Genomic DNA, 8,470 nt, shown 5'->3' on the forward strand with positions numbered 1-8,470 from the left:
CCCTGTAATTGGAAGGTTGCAGGTTCGAGCCCCACTCAGTCTGCCGCTGCCGTCGTGTCCTTGGGCAAGACAGTTAACCCACGTTGCCTGCTGGTGGTGGTCGGAGGGACCGGTGGCGCCTGTGCTCAGCAGCCTCGCCTCTGTCAGTGCGCCCCAGGGCAGCTGTGGCTACATCGTAGCTCATCCCCACCAGTGTGTGAATGTGTGTGTGAATGGATGAATGACTGATTGTGTTGTAAAGCGCCTTGGGGGGTTCCAGGACTCTAGAAGGCGCTATATCAAATACAGGCCATTTACCATTTACCCAGTTCGAGGCAAGATGTGGAGGATGGCTGCTTATACTGAGCCAAGATTCTCTGGAGGTTTCTTCCTGTTAAAAGGGAGTTTTCCTCTCCACTATCGCTTTATGCTTACTTGGTATGAGGATTGCTGTATAGTCACTGACACTAGTCAGTGACTTGATGCAATTTGCTGGGTTCCTTATATAGGAAACATTATTTCTGATTGGCTTAATGAACTGACCTGAATTGGAATGTTTATTATGTGAAGTGCCTTGAGACGACTCTTGTCGTGATTTGGCGCTATATAAATAAACTTGAATTGAATTGAATTGAATGTCTAAATATTAGGACTCCAAATCCTGCCATGTTGTTCTTCTCTGGTGTGGCAGACTTGTCCCTGCTGATGCAGGCGTGTCTGGGCTTTTTTTTTCCCTGAGCACCGCTTGCAAGGCAATCAACCCTACCAGAGACAACTGCTAATATATTGATTAAAGGAATTTCCCCACACCTTTAAATACAAACGTCATTAGATTAATTACTGAACAATGTCCTGAAAATACTAATAAAATAATTTTTAAAGATAATGTGTTCTAGGAAATGTGTTTTCAGAATTATTGTGTTTTTATCCTACTAGCAGCTCAGTATATGTGAGTTTGCTTGTTTCTGGTCGTCTTACAGCCACTCTCTGTGGCACAGTCCAGCCGTGGCCTTCCAAAACGCCTCCGGCCAAGCCTCCAGCTGATCAAAGTTAAAAGTCCTCACCATGACAACCTCAGCAGCGGCCGCCTCTTCTGTCTCATCTCTGCAGACCCAACTCTCTATTTTGATTTTTATCACATAAACAAAAAAATAAACTTTATCAACACCTGTCAGAAGTTCTGCTCTTCCAGAGTTAGTGGAGCTGGAGTGCAAAGAAAAGAGACGAGTCAACGCTCTAAGTGAACGGCGTGACAGATGAACTACTTGGTGCATAGCAAATCAGACATTTCAAGAGAAAAGACAGATCACAAACAGCGCGTGCATGACGGCTGGTCATCCAAATACAGAAAATCAGGAGCTGGAGTGATTAAAGGAGGGAGGAAGAGCAGATGAAAGGAAGGAAGGGAGCGAGTCAGATCAAGGCGATGCCATGATTGGATAATGAAGCATCAGAAGTCAACATGAGTGTGAATTTCACACTCGGTTCCCAGATAAAGACGGAATTACAGAAAACGTGCATGGCCGGCTTGGATTTACACAGAAATAGGACTGTCATGTTCCTGGGAAGGTGTTTAACCCACGACATGAAGAACCATCACAGGACAAAGGCAGAAAGTTCAAACAATGATTTATTAACCCTAACTAAAAGTGTCCTGGAGATATCCAAGTGTGAAGTAGTCGGCAAGAGTCCAAAGCCAGCAGGGAGGGCAAACGGTGTGACGGGGTACGTCCAGGAGAGGGAGCCAGATGATGGCGGCAGAGGGCAAGTGAAGCTGGAGGAGAGGTGAACCTTGAGTGTGTAATCCAGGCGGGTTATGGTGACTTCCAGGTAGGTACATCCATCTGTGGTTCAGCGATTCCAAGTATCCTGAAGATGAAACAGACTTGAGTCCAAACACCAAAAAATCCAAGCACAAAAAACCAGATAAATCCAAAAACTGTGACAGCACAAATGTCTGAGCAGAGACCAAGTAAAACCTAGTACTGAGTGGCAAGATTCTACCGTGAGTAGTTAATCATCCAGCGATGTGAAGTGGTTCCCTCTCCTCTTAAATAGAGCTCTGCTGCGGTTGATTAGAGGATCTGCAGCTGCCGCTGATCGGTAATGCCCCACAGCTGGTGAGTGCCCTCTCCTGGAATGACAGTCTTACAAAGATGTTGTGGAGAAGAGGGAGTACTCACCCCGTCACACAACAATGCCCCCCCCTCAACGGACGCCACCTGGCGTCCTAGCAACCGACTCCTCGTAGTCCCGAATGAGGGAATGGTCCACGATGAAGGAGCGCGGGACCCAGGAGCGTTCCTCTGGGCTGTACCCCTCCCAGTCGACCAGGTACTGGACCCCACGATCACGGGGTCAGGAGTCAAGGATCCGCCGGACTGAGTAGACCAGTCCCCCGTTGTAGAGCCGGGCCGGCGGCGGAGGCGCAGGAGCAGGGCAAAGAGGACTGGAACCAACGGGTTTAACCAAGGAAATGTGAAATACAGGGTGTACCTTCATATTCCTGGGGAGGTCCAGCCAAACCGTGGTGGGAGTAGGCGTGTCCAGGACCCTGAAGGGGCCGATGAACCTAGGAGTGAGCTTCCTAGAGGAGGCCTTTAGCGGGATGTCCCGGGAAGACAGCCAAACATTCTGACCAGGAGAGTACAGCGGGGCGGGGCGCCGGTGTCGGTCTGCCAGCTGCTTGTTCCTGGCGGCAGTGCGCTCCAAAGCCGCCCGGGTAGAGGCCCATGCCCGTCTGGCCCCCCTGAGAAACTGCGGGATGGAGACTGAAACCGAGGACTGCTGTGGAAACAGTGAGGGTTGGTAACCCAGAGACGCCTCAAATGGTGACTGACCGGTGGAGGTGGATACATGGCAGTTGTGAGCATACTCGATCCATGCTAAATGTGTGCTCCAGGTGTTGGGCTGGGAGGAGCAGACACAACGCAGCATGGCACCCAGCTCTTGGTTTAACCGCTCACACTGCCCATTAGTCTGAGGATGGTGGTCGGAGGTGAGGGCGACCTTGGCGCCCAGAGCTTCTGCGAACTCCTTCCAGACCCGAGCCACGAATTGGGGACCACGGTCAGACAGAATCTCCGTGGGAATACCATGCAGCCTAAAAACATGCTTCACAAGGAGTTTGGCAGTAACAGTGGAGGAGGGAAGGCCTTTAAGAGGCACCAAATGACATGCTTTAGAAAACCTGTCGACCACAGACATGATACATGTGAAGCCCTGAGATTCTGGAAGACCTACAACAAAATCAAGCGCTATATGCGACCAGGGACGTGACGGATTAGGAAGGGGACAGAGGAGCCCAGCTGGGGCTCGGTGGTCTCCCTTTTGCTGAGCGCACACATGACAAGCTGAAATATAGTTCTTAATGTCTATATACATGGAGGGCCACCAGAAGGTCCGTCGTATCAGAGCTATAGTGCGTCCCACACCTGGATGAATGGAAAACCTTCCTGTGTGTGCCCAATGTATAACCTGCCCCCTAAGCGCCTGAGGAACGAATAGCCTCCCTGGGGGTCCCCCTGGTCCGGGCTCGGTTTTGAGTGCCTCCAAAACCTTGTCCCGGATCTCCCAGGTTATCCCACCTACCACACACGACGAAGGAAGGATGGGTTCGGGCTCGGGTTCTTGGTCTGGTGCATACAGTCTTGATAAGGCATCGGGTTTAGTGTTCTTTGATCCAGGGCGATAAGAAATCTGAAAATTAAAGCGTGAGAAAAACAACGACCACCTGTATTGGCGGGGGTTAAGACGTTTGGCTTCTTTCAGATAGATTAAGTTCTTGTGGTCTGTCCTTATTAGGAACGGCTGTTCCGCTCCTTCCAGCCAATGCCTCCATTCCTCGATGGCGAGTTTCACCGCGAGCAGCTCCCGGTCTCCCACGTCGTAACGGCTTTCCGTCGGGGACAGCCGCCTGGAGAAAAAGGCACACGGGTGCAGTTTATTGTCCTCGGGCGCTACCTGTGAGAGGACCGCCCCCACCCCGGTCTCAGATGCATCCACCTCTAGCACGAACTGCCTCTGGGGATCGGGTCTGTGGAGGACTGGAGCGGCGGTGAAGTGCCTCTTAAGTTCCTGGAAAGCAGCCTCGGCTTCTGGGGACCAGACAAATGGGCGTTTCACAGACGTTAAGTTAGTTAGCGGTGCGGCTACCTGGCTGTATCCCTTAATGAAGCGCCGGTAAAAGTTCGCAAATCCCAGGAAGCGCTGCAGCTGTTTCCTGGATGAGGGGGTGGGCCACTCCGTGACCCCGCGGACCTTCTCCGGATCCGCTCTGAGCCTCCCGTGTTCCACGATGAACCCGAGGAACTTGACCTGTGGGACATGAAACAAACACTTCTCTGCTTTGACATATAAGCGATTCTCCAACAACCGCTGGAGAACCGCTCTAACATGTTCCACATGCTGTGCAGAGTCCTCTGAAAAAATCAAAATGTCGTCTAAATAAACTGTTACAAACTTATTCAGGAAATCGCCCAACACAGAGTTCACAAGCGCCTGGAATACAGCAGGGGCGTTAGTCAACCCAAAAGGCATAACCAAATACTCATAATGTCCAATAGGAGTCTTAAAAGCCGTCTTCCACTCATCCCCTTGCCTGATGCGCACCAGGTGGTATGCGTTCCTAAGATCCAGACGGCTAAACACCCGTGCGTTCTGCACAGGTTCGAAGGTCGAGCTGAGTAGAGGCAATGGGTATTTATTCTTTACAGTGATCTGGTTTAGTCCTCTATAGTCTATGCAAGGTCTGAGGGTACCTTCCTTCTTTGGGACGAAGAAAAACCCCGCGCCCAGGGGAGAGGAAGAGGGTCGAATGAGTCCAGCGGCCAGGGATTCCTGTATGTAGGTCTCCATGCTCTCCTGCTCAGGTCTGGAGAGGTGGTACAGACGACTGCTGGGAAGAGGAGCCCCAGGCAGCAGCTCTATGCTACAGTCAAAAGGCCTGTGTGGAGGAAGAGAAGTAGCTCTGTCCTTACTAAATACCTGTGCGAGGTCGTGATACTCCTGGGGTACATTAGACAGGTCAATCTTCTCGGCTGATGGCGGTCTAAAAGCGCTGATGTTAGGAGAGGCTGCTCCGAGGCAGGACTGGGAGCATCTCGGGCTCCACCCCTCCACTCTTCCTGTCTCCCAGTTCACCTGGGGATTGTGGCGGAGGAGCCAAGGGTGACCGAGCACTACTGCAGTCTGTAGGGAGGGAAAAACAAAAAACTCTATTTCCTCCACATGATTTCCCGACACCCTGAGTTTTACCGGGACAGTCCGATGCGTGATGGTGGTTAAGCTGCGTCCATCCAGAGCCGCCACCGCGAGTGGAGTGGAGAGCCGGGTCGTGGGAATTCCCCACTGACGTACTCGTTCTGTGTCAATCAAAGATTGTTCACAACCTGAATCCAACAAAGCATCAACCGGAAACTGTTTAGCATTAGCATACAACATACAAGGTAACACACTGCGGGACCCCTTAGAGTTCTGACTGCCCACCAGTAGTCCCGACATTACCGGTGGGCACGCCCCTTTTACCAGAACCGGGCAGGCTTTGGCAAAATGCCCAGACCCCCCACAGTACATGCAAAGACCTGACCTCATGCGATGCTCACGTTCCTCCTTGCTGAGTTTGGTCTTTCCTAATTGCATGGGTTCCTCCGGGGGAAGACTCTCCGAGGAATGACTTACTGACCCAGTTGCCGGTGTGGGTGTGGGCACGTGAAGCTCCCGGTGCCTCTTGTCGAGGGAGATGGCCAGCTTGATCAGCCCCTCCAGGGACTGAGGTTCCGGGCACATGGCGAGCTGGTTCCTGATGCGGCTGTTTAGAGCCTCCGTAAAGGCGGTGATGAGGGCCTCCTCGTTCCAGGCGGATCGAGCCGCCAGGGTACGAAAATCCAGGGTCATCTCTGCCACCGTCCTCTGCCCCTGTGACAGCGTCCACAGCCTCCTGCTTATGTCCATAGGGGATATGTCAGAGCCAAAAGTCAACTTAAATTCGGCCAGGAAAACGTCCAAGAGGCCTGCCAAAAAGGCAGGGTTGTGGCTCTTAGCTTCTGCCCACCTTAATGCTTTTCCTCGTAGCAGTCCAACAATATAAGAAATGCGACTTACATCAGTGTGGAAGGCTCCAGGAGACCGTGCAAACGCCAACTGACACTGGAGGAGAAAACTGTGGCACTCCTCGAACTCTCCACTGTACGTCTGAGCAGGAGGCGCAGGGGCGGTGTGGTAATAGGCGGGTTCCGCGGCCCCTTCAGTATTGAGCTCAGGAACGGCGAGGTTTCCTTGGGAGGTGGTGGCTCTCTCCTGAGAGGGGTCCTGAGCCTGGAGCTGGGTCAAGCCCTGTTGAAGTTGACAGATCATGGCCTCCAGCTGTTGAGATGGTTGGTTAACAATCTGGAGGTGTTCCAATAAGACCGGCAGGGCCTGTTCCTGCTGAGTTAACCTAGAACTGAAATCGGTGAGTGATGATTCCGTGGGGTTAGCGTTTTGGCTGGATGATTCTGTCATGTTCCTGGGAAGGTGTTTAACCCACGACATGAAGAACCATCACAGGACAAAGGCAGAAAGTTCAAACAATTATTTATTAACCCTAACTAAAAGTGTCCTGGAGATATCCAAGTGTGAAGTAGTCGGCAAGAGTCCAAAGCCAGCAGGGAGGGCAAACTGTGTGACGGGGTACGTCCAGGAGAGGGAGCCAGATGATGGCGGCAGAGGGCAAGTGAAGCTGGAGGAGAGGTGAACCTTGAGTGTGTAATCCAGGCGGGTTATGGTGACTTCCAGGTAGGTACATCCATCTGTGGTTCAGCGATTCCAAGTATCCTGAAGATGAAACAGACTTGAGTCCAAACACCAAAAAATCCAAGCACAAAAAACCAGATAAATCCAAAAACTGTGACAGCACAAATGTCTGAGCAGAGACCAAGTAAAACCTAGTACTGAGTGGCAAGATTCTACCGTGAGTAGTTAATCATCCAGCGATGTGAAGTGGTTCCCTCTCCTCTTAAATAGAGCTCTGCTGCGGTTGATTAGAGGATCTGCAGCTGCCGCTGATCGGTAATGCCCCACAGCTGGTGAGTGCCCTCTCCTGGAATGACAGTCTTACAAAGATGTTGTGGAGAAGAGGGAGTACTCACCCCGTCACACAACAAGGACAACATCTCAGGTCACATATAATTCACTCAAGTAGCAAAAGTTGTGAAACAACGATGCTGCCAAATGCAGCAAATAACGCCAAATCCTGACCCTAAACTGTATTTAGAATAGCTAAACAACATCTGGAAATGTTTATCTGTTATTTAAATTTGTTTACTTGTTTTTTTAAACAAAGCAATTAATTCTTTGCCATGTTTAGTAATTTCCACCATTTTAACATACCTTTGGGGATATTGTTGTGACTTTGTCACGTGAAAAACAATTAAATGCATCAACTCTGCATCCTTTCGCCAAAAATTATTTAGATAAAGAAACAAGAAAATTAAAATTAAAGACTTTCTTTTGAGACCTAATTAAAGAATTCGTTTCAGGGGAATGAGCAGCTTAATGATCAAGTGAATATCACATTTATTCAGCATGGTATTTTAGGACATGGGTAAGTGAAAGGCTTTCTGCACAAGCTCTGTGATTTAATGAGCCCTACAGCTCTGCTCTTTTTGATTGAAACAACTTTAGTACCACTCATTTGCACATCTGAAGTTGATCCCTGTGATGGACTGGTGACCCGTCCAGGGCGTCCGCCGCCTCTTGCTCGATGACTGCTGGAGGTGGCCGTTGGCTCTCCTCGACCCTTACTTGAGGAAGGGATGACGTTTTGAGGGAGTTCCAAATCAAATGCAGGAAAATTGGCTCCTACTAAAATATTCAAGAGGTATTTATGAATATACACAAGAACAGGCAGCAGGGCTTTGAGGGGGAGGCGACTGGCAACAGGACCAGTGTGGTCAGGTTGGGCTCCTTACTTGTTTTCCACAGTAATGGGCTCGACACACGGGAGGCGACATCGCCTCTCCTCCATTCATTTTCAATGAGACATGTGCGACAAAGCGATAATCGCGGGTCTCCCTCCTACTAAGCGAAACGCAAAAAACGTGCATGTGAAATTTTGCGCTCGTGCACGTGTCGTGCACAAGCGAGCCAGCGACGCGATCCCAGAAAGTTGAAATATTTCCAACTTTTCATCGCTGTCGCTCGGACGAGGACCAATCAACGGAGGTTTCATTCACTGACCAATGAGCGGACAGGATGCTCCGTACATCTCCGAGCAAACATGGAGGAGAAGTTGATCCTTGCTGTGACGGATTTCCCAGAAATGTACAATATTTCTACCAAAGAATAAAGAGATATTCACAAAAAGGCCGCGGCATGTTGGTGCCAGAATGAACATGAGGTAAGAGTACTTTACAAACGCAAAACATTTTTGTAAGTTTATCTAGTGCAACAGCAAACCTAACGAAAAACGTTTACATCATTTCTACTGCTTTTTAAACTCTGAACCGCTTAA

The 8,470-nt window shown here is 50.1% G+C and overlaps 1 long non-coding RNA gene across 1 annotated transcript; it reads right to left on the reverse strand.

Annotated features, from left to right (window-relative positions):
- Positions 1-1,591: 1,591 nt before the first annotated feature.
- LOC139070412 (uncharacterized) lies at positions 1,592-2,282 on the reverse strand. Its single transcript, XR_011520930.1, has 2 exons — positions 1,984-2,282; positions 1,592-1,848 (listed from the first exon to the last, which is right to left on the reverse strand). It is a non-coding gene; the product is annotated as an uncharacterized lncRNA (long non-coding RNA).
- Between the last annotated feature and the right edge of the window lie 6,188 nt (positions 2,283-8,470).

The sequence above is a fragment of the Nothobranchius furzeri genome, chromosome 6 (genome assembly GCF_043380555.1).
Source record: "Nothobranchius furzeri strain GRZ-AD chromosome 6, NfurGRZ-RIMD1, whole genome shotgun sequence".
Classification (NCBI taxonomy): Eukaryota; Metazoa; Chordata; class Actinopteri; order Cyprinodontiformes; family Nothobranchiidae; genus Nothobranchius; species Nothobranchius furzeri.